Source organism: Psammomys obesus, unplaced genomic scaffold (genome assembly GCF_907164565.1).
Source record: "Psammomys obesus unplaced genomic scaffold, mPsaObe1.curated_primary_1811, whole genome shotgun sequence".
In the NCBI taxonomy this organism is placed as follows: Eukaryota; Metazoa; Chordata; class Mammalia; order Rodentia; family Muridae; genus Psammomys; species Psammomys obesus.
The window spans coordinates 1,825,391-1,844,422 of record NW_026596445.1 but is presented as its reverse complement, the minus strand read 5'-3'; the positions used below and the strand labels follow the sequence as shown (position 1 = coordinate 1,844,422).

General features: G+C 37.9%; 1 protein-coding gene and 1 long non-coding RNA gene across 2 annotated transcripts in view; one reads left to right on the top strand and one right to left on the bottom strand.

Moving 5' to 3' along the window:
- Nucleotides 1-3,187: 3,187 nt before the first annotated feature.
- LOC129669845 (uncharacterized) lies at nucleotides 3,188-16,836 on the bottom strand. Its single transcript, XR_008719093.1, has 3 exons — nucleotides 16,742-16,836; nucleotides 13,348-13,421; nucleotides 3,188-3,250 (listed from the first exon to the last, which is right to left on the bottom strand). It is a non-coding gene; the product is annotated as an uncharacterized LOC129669845 (long non-coding RNA).
- A 470-nt stretch (nucleotides 16,837-17,306) lies between these two features.
- Pcdh11x (protocadherin 11 X-linked) overlaps nucleotides 17,307-19,032 on the top strand; it is a 625,310-nt gene continuing 623,584 nt past the window's right edge. Inside the window, exon 1 of the mRNA XM_055598246.1 lies at nucleotides 17,307-17,332. The gene's annotated coding sequence lies outside the window, so the exon portion shown is untranslated. The remainder of the gene's footprint in view (nucleotides 17,333-19,032) is intronic.

The window sequence follows — 19,032 nt, the reverse complement described above, 5'->3', positions numbered from 1 at the left end:
ATATATATATACACACACACACACACACACACACACATATATATATTAGTATTATTTGTTTTTCAACAAGTCAGCTGCAGGAATTAGTTTTACACATACATATGCACACACACACTCATATACATACACCTAATCATTATCGTTTCTATTAATTTTGGACTATACTTAATGGTTGAGAAACTTCTCAAAGAAGATACACATTATACTTTATGTTTCTCTGGACACTCATTTCTAGAATAAATTAAAGCTACTGATTTCTTTTCCCTTTGATAATACTTAGCATTATATAATCCATTAACCACATCTATAAAACATGGACTAGAAAGGATTTTTAAAGAATAACTTAAGAATTTCTGAAATAAAGTTTCTTTATAAATATTGGTATATAAATAAATGAATTTAATAAAGAGATAATGAATGAGTAATACAGCTGTCTATTATTCTTTTCATTCAGGGATTCTTTTGCATTTCTTATAAAGTGTTATTTTTGGTAGTGTTAAGGGATATTAAAATATTTTTGCTAGTTTCTCCATCAAATGTTTCATGCTCATTATCTCATTTATTCCTCTCAACAATTCTCAGACTATCTTTACTACCTATTATATATTTATTGACAATATAATTCAGAGAATCTAAGTAACTTGGTAAATTCCATACAACTAGGATTATACAGAATCATAAATTAGGTTCCATCTTTGTTGACTCATGTAATATATAGCAAATATGCTCCTGTTCCTTTCATTCCATGCTGTAAAAAATATACCTCACAAAGGAGCATTTTAAAATTATGTTATGTTTATCACAACTTTTAGACAAAACACTATACACTAGTTCAAGAATAGAAACAATGGAATCCCTTATTATGTCACTTATGAATAATCCTTTAATCTATTTCCATGCACAAAATTTAGTCTTCACCATTTTTACACTGATTCTGATATGTTTTAGATAACAGCATACACAAAATAAGATTGTTATCAGCATGACATATATATATATATATATATATATATATATATATATATATATATATATCAAGAATTTTTCTTGGTCATACTGGAATTGGCAAGTCTGAAGAGCCAAGAGTACTTTTATAACCACCTAAAAACATTTTTCATATGACTTTAAACAAATTCCTTAGGTCTGGTGAGAATGTTTACCCCCAAAAAGCTAAGGATCACAATGAAAAGGACAAATGAGTTCCATACATGAATGTATTGTTAACTTGTCTTTGATGAAGAGTCATAATATACATTTACATATTAAAGATAGACAGGTGTTCCACTTAATAAATTTGCTTATCACCTCCATACCACTTCAATCTGCTAAACACCAATTTTGTCCTCTGATTTCCCTTAAAGGGCCTTGAATACCATTTATACATCCTCAGGTTCTTCTTCCTTTTTAGTTCCTCTTTTTATTGTCCACTTCTCTATCTGAAGCTGCATCCAGGGAGATCAAAGGGTTTAATAGAAGTTTAAAGATAGGGTTTAGAAAACAATTTGTGTTTCTCCATTGCTTGCTAATACCTAACATTATTCTCTTCTTTAAAAAGTCTACGGAATGAATGTTATTGTGAAGAAGAGGTTTCTTTAACTTGCTTTTTTCCCATAGCACCTCTGTTTCTTTCATACCACTCTACAAAGGAATATTTTACCACACTGTAGTACTTGTTCACAAATGGAAAAAATAGGGTGAGCTGTTAAAAGTATTGTAGTAAAGCCGAAGGAGGAGGAAAATAAAAGAAATTTAAAATGAAGCTTACTCTTTGCTTTCCCTTAGGACTCAGAATATGCATAGCTTTTATGTTCCACTTTCTTCCTCTGAAACAGAGCCCAAGTTACTAGTTCTTAGATATGACTTGGGACAAAAGATTATCTTCTATTTTTCTTTTATATTTATTAAGAATTAAATGAAAGCCTAAGCTAAGTTATTTCACTAAAATTTTATTGAACTACAATGTTTTATTGAATTATAATTATTGCTTCTTGATAGAGTAAATGTAATGCAAAATATACTTTGACAATTGTGTTGGACTACATTGCACATCAGGTCCAAAAAAATTTGTAAAACTCAGCAGGTATCATACTTCTAACAAATTGTTAATTTAGGTTACTTTTACATTTGGCTATGCATATAGAATTTTGAGTAAATTCTAGGGTGACACAAACTTAGAAACTAAAGAGGTCAATAAATATTTTATTAACATTTAAACTTTCATGAAATGTTAATTTATAACCCTAGTTGGAAAATATGGATTAACATGTTCAATACCTTTGCAGAAGTATATAATTAAAGAGGTTCTTAACTAAGGATGGATATTTATATTTGTTTTTCTCTCAACCTGACAGAGATCTCTCACAGCCCCTAAACACTTTATCTTGTAAATATTCTTTAAAAATATAGCTTTTTCTGATATGCATTTGTACTATCTTACAATTGATCAATGTAAAGAAAGTAGAGATAATTCATAGGCAGAAGATGTTGGAAAAGATATGTCACTTATTAACTTTATAAGTTTGTGATTATTTTTTATTTGTGCTTTTTATCACTGCTAATTTTTCAAATATTGCTATAAATTTATGGTAATTTTTTGGAGAATCATTTATAATTGCTAGAAGTGTGGGCATTAATTCATTTACATTGTTCAAGTGTAATTAATGGTTTTGGGTAACATATTTTATTTATTATGATAAACTTCAGAAGACTTAGCAATGTGCTGGGTCATTTCAGAAGCATATACATAATACACACTCCAAGAAAGTAAAAATAAAATTATAAAGTTAATGTCAGAAGATATTGAGGTTATTTTTACCCACTCTGTTTAGAAATGTATCTTATCAAAATCATAATTCTAAGGTATATAGAAAATTTTGTATCAACACAGAATTCAGGGCTTCAGTGAAAGAGGACAGTGGATACCAGTCAGTGTGCCCATGACTTGAGTATTAAAGCATGATTTAGTACTGGACACTGTTGTATGTTCACATCACTGAATGAGATAACTGAGATAGTTAATCATTATCATGAGTATCAACATGGAAATAAATTCTGGGCTTGTTGAAGAAACTTTCTAGGATGCATTATGGAGGTGATAAAATCTTATCCTAAAACCATACTCCTAAGGACTGAGATTCTGGAATAAATAAAGAGAAAAACTTAAGCTGAAGTAAAAACTTTTATTGATCTCTGCGTCCTTTCACTTATCCAAGTTGCCTTTGCCTTCCATGCTGTGATTCATTCCTTCAATCTGCAAGAAAAAAGAGAAACTTTTCTTTACTTAAGTTGTTTTTGTCTTATAACTTGTCATAGCCATGATAAAAGTTATCAATTAAATGTCTAATAGTAGAAAATAGCCAACTAGGGGAGGAGGTCCAAGATGGCGGCAAACAACCCACACCATATCTGAAGAACACAAGATCTGAAACTCTGAAATTGATAAGTGGAGGGGAAGCTAAAGCCAGAATATTGACACTGAGTCCTCCTGGGCAAGAAGAGACAACCCATGAGCTGAGACCATATGGATCCAGGTCACCTACAGATATCTCCAAGAACTGAGATAGGTGGATATTCAATCCCCATGTACTTCCCTTTGCCTCAAGCAGTGGCCTCCCTCCTCAGAGGAGGTGGCTTGCCTTGCTTGCTGCTCCAAGCATGGGCCTCACAGCTCTACTGATTGTTCCAGGTACAAACCTCCCTGCTCAGTCACTGAGACCGTGGAGGCCTCCCAGGTATGAAAGCATCTGTACAGGCTTCCCAGGGCCTCTCAGCAGGCTGCAGTACCATCTTCTCAGGTCTGCAGTGGTGGCTGGGTAGCTGTTAGCCCTATGAGGAGCCTCTATGCTTAGTGGCTGAGATAAAAGAAGCGGCTACCCCAAGTAAAGGTCTCCCTGCCTAGTGGACAAATAGTGGACACAACTGAGCTGAAGAATCTCCTACACTCTCAATTGCCCCTGTAGGCCCAAATGTGATAGTAGAGAACAGGGGGAATCCTGGTGCTTTCTGATTAAGCCTGCTATCAAGTGAGTGTACCTTAAGTGAGTGCTTGCAGAGCCCCATATCCAGGGTCCCTCTGTTCTAGCAGCCAGACATCAGATCCCTCCTACCCACACTCCCACTGTGGGGAGCATAGGGATCCTTGGGACATCATTCTCAACATTGAAGCCACTGTTCTGTGAGTTTACCAGTAAAGACCAGACAAACAATCCCTGATGCCCAGAGAGATCTGAATGCCAGGAGGACAGTACTACAGGTCTGTAGGCCACTGAGGTATTCAGGCCACCTGCACATGTGCATTGCACCCACAAGCAGCACCAGCACCCACAACCACTCCCACACTTAAGCTCCACCCTTCTAGGCATATAAAAGCTCTAGCACCCTGTCCCTCAAGGCACACTGCCTCCCAAATGTTCATACTTGCTCACCAGCTCTTGCTGACCTGCACTGGTGCAACTGTGCCTGCAGCCTTCCTTCCTTAGCTATAGTAGAAACACCAACATCGACTCTCAAACCTGTAGACCTCTCTCAACCTCCAGACACCAGAGAAAGATGGACCCAATCTCAAGTACAGACTCCAGGAAAAAAAAACAGCAGAGATTACAGATAAGCAGATGGTTAGAGGTAGAGTAAGAACATATCCAACAAAAATCAAGACATCTTAGCTTCACCTGCAACCCCCAAAATCAATTGATATGGAAATTCCTTAGAAATACTGGAAGACAGGAAAATGATATTAATTCTTGACTTATCAAAATATTAGAGGCACATAAAGAGGAAATGAACAAAGCTATCAAAGAAATACAGGCAAATACAGCCAAACAAATAGAGGCATAGGTAGAAGTACAATTAGTGGGTATAGAGAAGAAATGAACCAAAAAAATGGAGGCCATCATGGAAAGACAAGATACACACTCAAACAGATGAAAGAAATGGTGCAAGACATGAGAACAGAATTAGAATCAATAAAGAAATACAAACAGAGAAAATCCTAGAGCTGGAGAACTTAAAGAAAAGATCAGGAACCACAAAGGTAGGCATCACCAACAGAATACAAGAGATGGAAGAGAGAATCTCAGGAGCTGAAGATACACATGTAGAACTTGATACATGTCTCAAAGAAAAAGTAAAATCAGAAGAGCTCCAAACAAACAAAAAAAATATTCAAGAAATCAAGGACACCATTAAAAGGTGAAATCTAGGAATAATTGGAATACATGAAAAAGAAGATTCTAGGCTCCAAGGTCCAGAACATATTTTCAAGAAAATCATAGAAGAAATTTTTCCCAACTTAAAGAAAGAGATGTCCATAAACATACAAGAGACCTAAAGAACACCAAATATACTAAACCAGAAAAGAAACTCCCCACGTCACATCAGAGTCAAAAAAGTAAATGTACAAAACAAAGAAAAAATATTAAAAGCAGCAAGGGGAAAAGGCCAAGTAACATATAAATGTAGACCTATCAGAATCACATCAGACTTCACTACAAAAACTATGAAATCCAGAAGGGCCTGAGTGAAAAGGGATCATAGATGCCAACCCAGACCACTATACCCAGCCAAGATTAAAAGCAACATAAATGGAGAAAACAAAATATTCCATGACAAAACTAAACTTAAACAATATCTACACAGCAAACTAGCTCTACAGAAGATACTAGAAGGAAAACTCCAATCCAACAAAACAACTACACCCAAGATAACACAGGATATAGATATCTTCACACACGCCAAAAATTTTAAAACAAAACAAGCGCTGAAACACAGTGGCACCAACAACTCCACAATAAAAGAAAATAACACTCATTGGACACTGTTATCAGTTATTATCAATGGCTTTGACTCTAACCAAAAGACACAGACTAACTAGAGGGTTGCAGAAACAGGATCTGACCTTCTGCTTCATCCAAGAAACACACATCTGCAAAAAAAAAAAAAAGATAAACACTACCTCAGAGTAAAAGGGTTACAAAAATGTTTTTCAAGCAAACAGACACAGAAAACAAGCTGGGGTAGCTTTTCTAACATCTAATAAAATAAAATTTCAACCAAGATGAATCAAAAAAGATGAAGAGCGCACTTCCTCCTCATCAAAAGAAAAATCCACCAGGAGTACATCACAATCCTGAACCTCTATGCCCCAAATACAAGAGCAAGTACATTTGTAAATGAAACATTATTAAAACTTAAATCATACATCCTTAGCAACACTTTAATAGTGGGAGACTTCAACACTCTACTGTCATGAAGGGACAGATCACATAGAGAGAAGCTAAGTAAGGAAACAATGAAACTCACAGAGGTGCTAAATCAAATGCACCAATAGATGTCTACAGAAGTTTTCACCCAAATTCAAAAAAGTATTCTTTATTTTCAGCACCTCATGGAACCTTCTCAAAAATGGACCACATATTCGTACACATAGCAAACCTCAACAGATACAAGAAGATTGAAAAAATACTTTGTATCATATCAGACCTATAGTGAGACTTCAACAATGACAGAAATAACAAAAGCCTACATACATATGCAACCTAAACAAAACTTTAATCAATGACAACTTGGTCAAGTAAGAAATGAAAAAAGGAAATTAGAGACATCCTAAAATATCATGGAATAGAAGGCACAACATACCCAAATTCATGGGACACAATGAAAGCAATGCTAAGAGGGAAGTTCATAGTACTAAGTGCATCCAGAAAGAAGTTGGAGACATCTCATATAAGCAGTTTAATGGCATATTTAAAAGCCATAGAAAAAAGAAAAGTAGCAGACCCACTCAAAAGGAGTGGAATATTGGAAATAATCAAATTCAGAGCTGAAATCTATGAATTAAACACAAAGAAAGCAATTCAAAGAATCAATGAGACCGAGAGCTGGTTCTTAGAGAAAATCAACAAGATAAACAAACCCTTAGCCAAACTAACCAAAAGGCAGAGAGAAGCAGATCATCTGGAGGTATCTCCATCCCTAATCTCAAGCTGTAGTACAAAACAATAGTAATAAAAAAACTACATGGTACTGGCATAGAAACAGAATGATGGATCAATGGAATCAAATAGAAGACCCAGAAATACAGCCACATTCCTATGGATACTTGATTTTTGACAGAGAAGCAAATATCGAACAATGGAAAAAGACAGCATCCTCAACAAATGATGCTGGCCAAAGTGGATGTGTACATGTTGAAAAATGCAAATAGATCCATATGTATCACCCTGCACAAAAGTAAAGTCCAAGTGGATCAAAGACCTCAACTTAAAATCAGACACACTAAATCTGTTAGAAGAAAAAGTGGGGAAAAACTCTTTGGCACAGGAGATAACTTCCTGAAAAGCACAGGCTCTAAAACAACATGCCAGAAATGGGACCACATGAAGCTGAAAAGCAAAGGACACTGTCATCAGAACAAAACAACAACATACAGACTGAGAAAGGATCTTCACCAACCTTATATCTGACAGAGGCCTAATATCCAGAATATATAAAGAACTAAAGAATTTAAAAAGCAACAAATCAAGTAAACCAATTAAAAATGGGGTACAGAGATAACAGAAGATTCACTACAGAGGAATGTTTAATGACAGAGATATAATTAAAAGAATGTTTAATGTCCTTAGTCATCAGGGAAATACAAATCAAAAGAACATAAGATTATGCCTTACACCCATAAAAATGGCTATGATCAAAGATTCAGGTGTCAATATTTGTTGGAGAGGATGTGGAGAAAAGGGAATCCTCCTCCATTGCTGGTGGGAATATAAACTTGTACAGCTACTTTGGAAATCAATCTGTTGCTTTCTTTGACAATTAGGAATAATGCTACCTCAAGATCCAGCTATAGCACTCCTAGGCATATATCCAAAAGATGCTCAAGTACACAACAAGGACATTTACTTAGCCATGTTCTTAGCAGCTTTATTCTTAATAGCTAGAATCTGGAAACAGCCCAGATGCCCCTCATTTGAGCAGTGGATACAGAAACTGTGGTAATTTTACACAATGGAATATTACTCATTAGTTAAAAACAAGGAAACCATGAAATTTGCAGGCAAATGGTGGGTATTAGAAAATATCATCCTGAGTGGGATATCCCAGATGCAGAAAGACACACACATGCTATATACTCACTTATAGGTGGATATTAGACAAATAATATAGGATATTCATACTAAAATCTGTACACCTAAAGAAGCTATGTAGGAAGGAGGACCATGGGTAAGATAATCAATCCTCACTCAGAAAGGCATATGAAATGGATATTGGAAAAAGGAGAAAACAGGGAATGGGACAGGAGTCTACCGTAGAGTGTCTCTGAAAGACTCTACCCAGCACGGTATCAGAGCAGATGCTGACTCTCATAGCCAAACTTAAGGCAGAGTAGAGGAATCTTATGAAAGAAGGTGGAGATAGGAAGATATGGGGGGGGGGGGGGACAAAAGCTTTACCAGGAGAACCAAGAAATCTGGGCCCAGGGGGCTTTTCTGAGACTTATATTCCAACCAATGACCATGCATGGAGATAACCTATAACCTATGCACAAATGTAGCCATGGCAGCTCATTCTCCAAGTAGGTTCCCAGTAAGGGGAACAGGGACTGTCTCTTACATGAACTCAGTGGCCATCTCTTTGATCACCTCCCCCTAAGGGGGCAGCAGCCTTACCAGGCCACAGACGAAGACAATGCAGCCAGTCCTGATGAGACCCGATAGACTAAGGTCACATGGAAAGGGAAGAGGACCTCCCTTATCAGCGGGCTTGGACAGGGTCATGGAGGGACTTGGAGGTTAAGGTGGGAGGTTGTGTTTGGGAGGTAATGAGGAAGGGGGCTACAGCTGGCATACAAAATGAATATACTCTAATTAATATAAAAAGTTAAAATTAAAAAAATAAAATAGTCAACTGGCATGGGGTTGACAGTAAAGCTCAATTTTTTTTTAAATTTACTACCAGAAAATTAAATACTGAATAAAAAAAAGAGATTATGGGAACATGAAGAAAAAGTTGTAACGATATGTAAATTTCAGAATGAAACTTTGCTGTCATCATAGGATTAGCAAACATGTAAGGAAATTAATATTAATATTAAAAGTAGAGAGAATATATACAGTATTTTATTTCCATAGTTTTGTTACACTTTTGTCCCCAAGTAGAGTACTCTTTTCTGCTCCAAATCCATTACATTTAGTATCTAGCTTGTCAAAAAAGATAATTAACTACAAGAGAGTTAACAGAGTGTTCAATTGTACTTGTGGTTTCATAGTGTTTTAATTTCACCCAAGAAAGAACTATTGTTTTTAAAACTCAACACATCTTTCTTTCAATATGAAAGTTAAGTGAATCATCCTTTTTCACCTTATGTAAGAAGAAATAGATTAAGCAGCCTTGCTAGGCCACAGATAAGGACATTGCAACCATCCTGAAGATACCTGACAAGATAGGGCCAGATGGAAGGAGAGGAGGACACCCTCTTTCAGTGTACTCCGAAGGGGGCAGGGAGGAGATGAGGGAGGGAGGGAAGGACTGGGAGGGAAAGAAGGAGAGGGCTGCAGCTGGGATACAAGTGAATGTATAAAATTATTTAAAAATAAAAAAAATATTATAAAAAGAAAAAGACTTGCTACATTTTGACAGTTTAGAACAAGTTTAGGTTTAATATTTTTTCAAACAAATACAGAAACTTACATTTAGATAAGTTTTAATAAATGAAGACTAGACACTGTTTAATTTGAAATGAAAAATATGTTGAATATCTATTGTCTACTCATCTAACATGTGATATCTGATAGCTAAAATGTGCAATCAATAAAATAGCAAAAAATAGCCATCCATTAAGTACCTTTTTTAATTTTTTATTAATTACACTTTATTCATTTTGTCTCCCCCCATAAGCCCTCCCTCCTCCCCTGCAGATCCCACCCTCCCTCCCCTTTCTGCATGCATGCCCCTCCCCAAGTCCACTGATAGGGGAGGTTCTCCTCTCCTTTCTGATCTTAGTCTATCAGTTCTCATCAAAACTGGCTGCATTGTCCTCTTCTGTGGCCTGGTAAGGCTGCTCCCCCCTCAGGGGGAGGTGATCAAAGAGCAGGCCAATCAGATTATGTCAGAGGCAGTCCCTCTTCCCATTACTAGGTAACCCACTTGGACACTGAACTGCCATGGGCTACATCTGTGAAGGGGTTCTAGGTTATCTCCATGAATAGTCTTTGGTTGGAGTATGAGTCTCTGGGAAGTTCCCTGTGTTCAAATTTTCTTGTTCTGTTGCTCTCCTTGTGGAATCCCTGTGCTCTCCAGCTCTTACTATTTCCCACTTCTTGCATAAAATTTCATTCACTCTGCCCGACAGTTGGCCATCCTAACTAAAATGTTCAATCCCCATCCTGAAAGACAAAGAGGATGGACATCAGAAGAAGAAGAAAACAAGAAACAACCTAGGAACCTCCTACAGAGGGCCTCTGAAAGCCAGAAGAAAACAGGAAACAAACTAGGAACCTACCACAGAGGGCCTCTGAAAGCCTCTGCCCTGCAGACTATCAAACCATTAAGCACCTTTTTTTTTTCAGTAAATCATAGCCATAATTATTTTAAAAAGTATTTTTACTTTTTATTCTTTCAGTACACACACTATAATACTTATCATACATTAGAAAATAGGATGGATTTCACAAGCCACACAAAAGTTAAATCTACTTAACTCATAGTTAGATCATAGAAATAAAGATGCTTAAGAAGTAAAGAAGGCTCAGAATAGCCTGATATCAGTCCGGAAATCTTGAATATAATGTGACTTTCTTTTTAAAATCAGACTCAGGATACTGGCTTGGTAATGTGTAGTTGTTTTCGTGTGTGTGTGTGTGTGTGTGTGTGTGTGTGTGTGTGTGTGTGTCTTTCTTAAGCACTAAAGAGATAGATAGCTATGTCTATGTCGGAATAATGGAAAGATGAAAAAATTATCCCCAATATTAAACAAATGAGGAAATTAGAATTAAGTTTTACTCCACAGCCAAAGCTTCCTACAATTTTTTAAAACTTTATGGCACACCATATGGATAACATAAGCCAAATTTCTTCCTGAAGAAATAAAGACAAAACCTGTTAACAGCATTCTGAATTTTCAACTCTTTAAAGAGACAGTATTTTCCTGTGCTCATGTACTGACAGCATAATATACCTAATTACCACACAGAATCTGATATATTATACAGTGTATAGAAGTGACAGTACCACACAAGAAATAAATTCTTTAGTGGAAAACAGTAACCACTAGGACTCATGATTACTCATTCCCTGACAATAATTAGAGTCCTGTGCTTCAGCAAAGTTCATCTATACACACAGGCTTTCATTCCCCATGCTTATGAGAAAAAGCTAGGGTGCAGCTTTTGTCCACTCCAAGTGTCAAGCTGTTCAAGACTGAAAGGGAAAGAATCTCATATTCCCTGATCACTTACAGTTATTTTACCACAATTTCATTAGGGAGGTTGTTTAAGTAGTCAGGGATTGTTACAAAATCTTACTTGAAGGAACATTTATTGGACTTTCCTTGAACCTATCCTTTCAGCTTTTAGGTTTTAGGAATAGGGAACCAACTCAAATATTTCCAGTTTAATAACCCAAGCACTACTGCAAACATCTAATATTGTTTTTGGTAATGTGGTAGTCCTAAGAGAAAAAGAAGTGATGGAAAATAAAAAGGAAGAAAGTGAAAAAGATGCCCAGGAGGGAATGGAGAACTGTTAGTCTCATTTCAAATCTATCTATCTATCTATCTATCTATCTATCTATCTATCTATCTATCTATCTATCGTTTTTTTAATTTTTTCAATTTTTACTTTTTTATATTAATTACAGTTTATTTACCTTGTATCACAGCTGTAGCCTCCTCCCTCATTATCTCCCAATCCTACCCTCCATCCCTCATCTCCTCCCTGCCCCTCTCAAATTCTAATAATCCATAATGCTGGCTAGGAGGATGTGTGTTAGAAAGCTATTTTTTTTTTCTAAACTTTCACTAACAGCACCCTCTAGTGTCTCCAGTTAAGCTATGCTTATAATTATTTTCAGCTAAATACATAAAAGAAAAAAAAATCTCCAGTTAAAACCATCAGCTGCTCTGACAGGAAGGAGATGAAGGAGGGAGCGTGGAATTGGGAGGGAATGATGGAAGGGGCTACAGCTGGGATAAAAATTAAATAAACTGTAATTAATATAAAAATAATAAAATTTTAATTAAAAACATCAATTGCTTTTAGCCATTCGGATGGGTGTAATATGGAATCTCAGAGTTGTTTTGAGTCCCACAAGGAGACCAACAAAGATCTGAGATTCCAAATTACACCCATCAGAATGGCCCTCCCAGTATATCTCAAATTGAGAATTACATTTCATGGGCTCAACAATCGCATGTGGAAAGTGGTTATCTCACTGGACAATAGTGTTCTCAAGGTTAATTTGTCTGCAATCACACGATTAGAAAGTGGTTCTGTATCCCTGCTGTAGCTCCCATCTTCATAGTCTCCTCCTAGTCCCACCCATCCTCTCTTTTTTCCCCCTATGCCCTTTTCCTAGTCCCCTGATGGGGGAAGGACCTCCTCCCCTTCTATCTGACTTTAGACTATCAAGTCTCAGCAAGGCTAACTAAAATTATCTTCCACTGTTGCCTGGCAAGGCTGCACTCCCCATGGGGAGGTGATCAAAGAGCCTTCAGCAGAGTTCATATCAGAAACAACCCATGTTCCCATTCATAGGGAACACACTTGGAAACTGAGAAGCCTATGGGCTTCCTCTGAACAGGGGTTCTAGGTCTTCTCAGTGCATGCTCCTTGGTTGGAGTATCAGTCTGTAAAACTCCCTTGGCCAAGGATTTTTGGCTTTGTTGGTCTCCTTGTGGAGTTCCTGTCCCCTCCAGGTCTTTTTATCTCCCTCTTCTTCCATAAGGTTTCCTGCACTCTCCCCAAAGTTTGGCTCTGAGTCTTAGTATCTCCTTGGATACCTTGGTGGACAGATCTTTCAGAGGTCCTCTGTGGAAGGCTCCTGTCCTGTTCCTTTTCTTCTCCTATTTCCAATGTCTATCCTGTTTGCCCTTCTGACTGAGGTTTCAGCCTCTCCCCTAGGGTACTCCTTAATAGGAGAAGAGGGAGGGGGCTACAGCAGGATAGTGAATAAATTGTAACAAATAAATAAATAAATAAATAAATAAATAAATAAATAAATAGATAAATAAATAAATAAATAGATAAATGTGAAAAAAGAAAGAGAAATGAAAAAAAAAAGTTTTTAACTTGACCCAGTGCAGACATTATGATAAAATAGTAGTCATTTGAGGAATTATATTTAAAATTTCTTTACCTGTCACGTAAGGCTCACAATGAATCCCAGGCTTCGATTGTCTTCTGGCACTTCTGTTTACTTAGTAAACTACCCTATTGAAACATGAAAAAAAGTGACAGAGTTGAGACGCCCTACTTAGTCAAAAACTACTGTCCTTTTCTTAACCCATCGAGCATCATTGTCTGTTAATAATTGGAAATGTTACTGACTTAATATTAAACTTAGAAATATGGAGAATACATTTTATCCTGCTTTATCTACTTTCCAAAGAGCTATTATCATCTATAAAGTACAAGATTTGTGCACAATGTACAGTACAAGTTGTTTAGTACAACACCAAATGGCTGAAATTTTGTCTAAAGCAGCTATCATGTAAGAGACAAAATGTGCTTGTTCTGATTAATCTACATGACTAGTGTGTTTTCTTTTGCACAATGATAACTTGGGAGGACAAATCACAAGGAGATTGTTTGACAAGTAGTATTTTAATGTAAGGGAAACTGGCATAAAAGAAATTAATTGTCTTGGTTAATCCTATATGAAAAAGAAATTGGCAGTGATAATATATTATCATAATTATACTTTTATATACATAGCAGATTCAGTGTTCAGGCTCCTAATTGGAACACTGAAAAATGCATTAAATATCACAGTTGCTTCATATCATTTTCTTTAACAAATACATTGGCATAGTGCCCTCCTTTGAAGTCTTTGTTTATTATAAGATTTCTTATATAATTTACATTTTGAAAACCTATAACTACACAATCTGAAAATCATATGTGAATGGAGAGCAAAAAATAAAATATTGTAAACAGTACAGGGTTGGCTTTCCCACTCCTATATTTTATAGACTTTTAAAAAAATCTATTCTTATTTTCTTACTTGAGAAGCTAATATTATCTACTTTGTTGGGTGGTTTTTGAGAATTTATAGGACAATTTAATACTGCAGAAACCCCATAAATTCATTTAGTCAAAGAGGGTCCTTCTCTCTGCAGGCATAACAAGGTCCTTATTAGTTCTTTCAGAGTTAGAATTCAGTTTTTTTTTTTTTTCTTTTGTCCTGGTGTCCTGGCTTCTGATTATTCCATTGCTCTGTGTTGCTCCCATCAGTCAGAATATAGACAGAGAAAATGGGAATTTTCTTTCATTATTTTCAGATGTGTATTTCTGTCAGTCTTTTGAGCAAACTTCATTTTTTTTTCCCAGATGATTTTCTGGGTTACTTGGTTCAACTTTTAGAGTCTCCTTGGTCTATAAGTAATGCTTCTACTCCACAGAGATATTTTCTTTTGGACTATACACATAAAATGGAATATTGCACTCTATAGTAAAGAACAATCCATATTATGTATCAAACATTCTTTTGGCTTAAAAGAACACCAGAGACTATACTGTTAAATTCAATGTCTTTGTATGAATTATCTGTGATTTATGAGCATCAGTTCAGAAATTATAAAACAGACTTAATAATACTAACATAATTCTGTTGTGGTGATAGCTTTAAGAACAGTTAATGACTAGTTCTCTCCCTTTACACCAACTGAGATGTAAATCTTAGGAAATCAATTGATTGATAACCACTACAGGTGTTATGGAGAATAATGTATGCTTCGAAAGAGAGACATAGCTTTGCCATTCTGTTCTAAATCAATTGGTGATTTCATTTTCATTGAGTTAATGCCACCTCCTATAGTAGTGTCCACAAAAAGTGCAATGTCCAAGAATCAGAGCAGTAACTATTTTGCAGCATCTCATTTCATCTCTTACACATTTCCTTGATCCTCCAACAAAGAGAACAGAACATTGCTAGATATTATGAATAATGAAGTCAGAGATACAACAGGAATAAAATGTAATGCTGAAGTGTCTCATTGGACCTGTACAAGCAAATACTTCCTTGTATTTTATTTCATGCAGGCAGCACAGAGCTGTCATGCTAAGGTTTTCTCTCAGCACTAGCTTCAGGTATAAGAAAAAAAAATACAACAGCAAAAATAATTTGAGAAAGTTTCGAAACAGAGTTTAAGTTAAAAAATATGCAACTGGAATTTTGAAAACGGTTAGGAAAATAGAATAGGAAATAGTGGAGTAAGGATTCATAAAGATTTGTCCTCAAAACAACTCTATGGTGGAAAAAAGCCATTGGAGAAAATCCACTAATAATAACCAGCAGAATATTTCCTTTTTATTATTCTTTTTCCCTTGAGGAGGCAATCTCTCATTCTATTTTCCTTTTTGTATACAAAATTAAAAAACTGAATACTTAGCTTTTAGTGCCTGTAAGCAATTTACTTTTTCTCAGAAAAAAAAAAAAAACACCAAAAAAGAAAAACAAAGCTCAGCTTTCCCTTTCAAAACCAAACTGAAGAAACATAAATTTACGTTTTTCTACACATTAAGCAAAGAAAGTGGATTATTTTCTAAAATGCTCACTTTTTGTGTAGAATAATTTAGAATATTCACCTATCTCATTCTTGGGTCTCTGTGTAAATACAAGGACTTTGTCTTTGAAATGAGAATGAAGGGGGTTATGGTGTTGTTATTTGTTTTTGAGCCCATTCTATAGGTAGGGAATTAGCCTCTGTCTCTTGATACTCACAATATATCTGAGCCACAAACCACACACAGTGTCTTTTCTTGCTTTAGTGCTCTTGGGAGATTTGACACCCCATGTCAGCTGGGTTTCACCAACTAGGCTGCGAAGCTTATTGGCATGTATTAGATTTGCAGCTCCAGTCTGGGCTCTTCCTTGTCTAGTTAACTTTCCTGTTTCCAAACTGCATCGTTCATATGGTGACAAGCACCTCCTCCCATAGTCCCTTCAACTGAAAGGGTCACAGACACCAACCTGTTTAATGCTACTCTCAGTTGCTCCCTGGGATAGGTAAATGTTAGGTTTTGTCCTCAGACACTCCACTATCACTCCACCCCACCCCATGGGGGAGGATGAGTGTGGACAGGCAGCCAAGGTATCAGAGAGCTTATTGGTTGAATAGATTGAATATCACATATTCAGAATCAGGCACTCGTCTCAAACTTCTGGTTCTCTAGGCTCTTGCCCCTACCTCCTCTAGTGTGCCCTAAGTATCCTTTGTGCGAGAAAATGATGTTGCTTGGTGCTGGTTCTCTAGCTGAAATCAGGGAAGCCATAGGAATCTTTTGAAAAGCGAACAGACCACGAAAAAGAAAAAAAAAAATCCAACTTCTGTAAGATAATGTAAAGGAATGAAACTTAAAGAGATGAACTAAAGTACAAAGAGAGGGGGACCACCAGCGGGAAAGGATGCTTGCCCAGTTTATTTTGCTCTGTGTATTCCCCAAGCTTTCAGTCCTGTGAAGGAGCTTGCAGGCAAGGCGCTCTCTGCCTCCTCTGGGCTACAAGCGGTAACTTCCCAAGCTTACCTCACCTCACTCTAGCCTTTGCACCACTCCTGGGATTCTTAGTCCGCTGGGAGAGGCCGCCTCCTGAGCTGGAGTAGGTGGTAGGGTGCTGGGAGTGGGGACTACAGGGGGGTACCCAGCCTTCGTGCTGCACCATCCCTTCCCAGCAGGCTGTTAGGGCACTGGCTCACTCCTCTTCCCCTGCCTCCACTCGCTCACCTCCCTTAGGTCCCCCTTCCCCGCTCCTCTTTAGTCCCTCCCTCTTGCCATTGAAAAGGGCTGTCTTGGCAGCGGCTCCTTGCAGTCGACTGTCAGGGCGGGAGTTGCTGTGAGCCAAAGGTAGCAGCCGCCAAGCAAGCAAAGCCAAAGCCAGGCTACCTGAGTGCACGGAGTCTCAGCGGCAGAGGCTCCTCAGGAGACACAGGCAGCGCAGCTAGCTGGGGCAGCTCGATCAGCCTCACAAACAGTCTCCACAACAAATAGCTGCTCCGCGGACTGCAAGCTGTGGCGGTAGATCCCGCTACAGCAATCGCAGTCTCCGTGGAGCTGTCTGAAGCCTTTTTTCCTCCTTTTTTCGTCCCCCTCTTCATTCTACTCAAGAGGAGTCTTAATAGTAGGTAAGTATCTTGTCCGGGAGCCAGATCCTCTGAGGCTGGGGACGCATGGCATGTCCTGCACTTAGAACATAGGATCTGAACAGTTAACCACAGCATGGTTTTAGAGATCCTACTGGTGCCCTCTGCTCTGGGTTCTGTTCTCTAGCGGTAAGAACAAACCCCAGAGGTGAGCTCGCAAAGAAAATCTTTTGGCACTGCCTCCAAGCGGTTTGGTTTCTTTCTTAAAACTCTCACTTTTGTCAGAAAAGTGCCTGCTCATAAATTTCCCTGACATCGCCTGTGCAAAAAGGTCTTTCACTTTAACTGATTCTGCCAGCTTCAGCGAAGCTGAATGAAACTCTGGTTGGGAAAGTGTCGGATGCAGAGTTGAAGTCCCAGACTGTTGGGGGAGTCTCTAGGAGCTATGCCAGATGAGGGGCAATGCACCAGCTGCGGTTCCCTCTCTGGATGCTTCAATTCCAGTCCAGGTTTGATACCACAAACCTCTGGGGGAGGGGTGGCGATCATTGCCTCAGAGCTTGTGAAAACAGTGCACGCAGCAGGGCACCCAGGGTCTTCGGGGTTGGTCCCCATGGTATGCACCTTTTACTGCTTTCCCTGGGACCTAGTGAATATGGAAATGGTAGGTGTAGAAATTTTTGTCTCATTTTTATAAGCGCAACTTCTTATAAACCAGCACCTGAAAACCGGTGTTCTTTTTTCTTTTATCATTGGGGGAAATAAAATGACTTCCTAAGTCAAGTCTAGCATAAAAGTGTTCCTTTTCTCTAAAGAAATGACTTGGAATTCCTAAGCCAAAAAAAAAAGCCCACCTATGTCATATACATGACATTTTTGAGACCTAAAAAAGCAGTTTCCTTCACAAAGGAATGATCTTCCTAGAGCATGTACAAAACAGTCCCCTTTTCCGAAAATGCGTCTTGCTAAGAGCGTCATTGGAAAAGGTGACTTTAAAAAGAGACCACGTTGCTTTACAGACTTTGGAAGAGCGCAGCCACAGTCTACCTCTGGTTAAAGACACTACTTCCCCGTGAGCACAGTCACAAAGCAACTTGTCCCTGGGGTGTTAATGTCCCAGATTGCACAGTAGGATCCGCTTCAGCGTCTCTCCCAAGGCTTGAGTGAAGACGGCCCCTTTGCTGTCTGAGATTTATTCCAGGCTCCATTGGGTTAGCTGCCTTTGCAGGTTGGGGTGAGGGGCACTGGGGTGCGTGCCTTGAGAATGTGAGAGCATGCCAGAAAGCCGGCACTAGCCTGTGAGGGGGTGCCCTTCGAAAATGTTGTCTAGGGGTCTGGGAGTTCAAACTTGCACCAGTGCAGCACCCACCAAAAAAGTAAATGAGAAAGAGAAGAAGGTCAAAAGAAACAAACAAACAATAACAACAACAACAACAAATGAAATTAAAGGGCAACAGCACCAAACAATATAAACGTAACCCTGTTCTTCCCTCACTATAAGCAAAAGCAGATTTATACCAGCCTAAGATCTGTTTCTGTACAATGCACCTACTGGGGGGGGGGGAGGGAAGTGGTTCAGAAACTAAGCCATGGGCAAGAGGACTAAAAGATGGGAGAGTGATGGTGGCAGAAAAGTCTTGAAAATGATCATAGCAGGGCATCCAGGAAACAACCTGAGGAGTAAGTGGATTAATTCCAAACACCTATCACCACGAGGAAAACGGTGAAGGCATCTGGGTGAC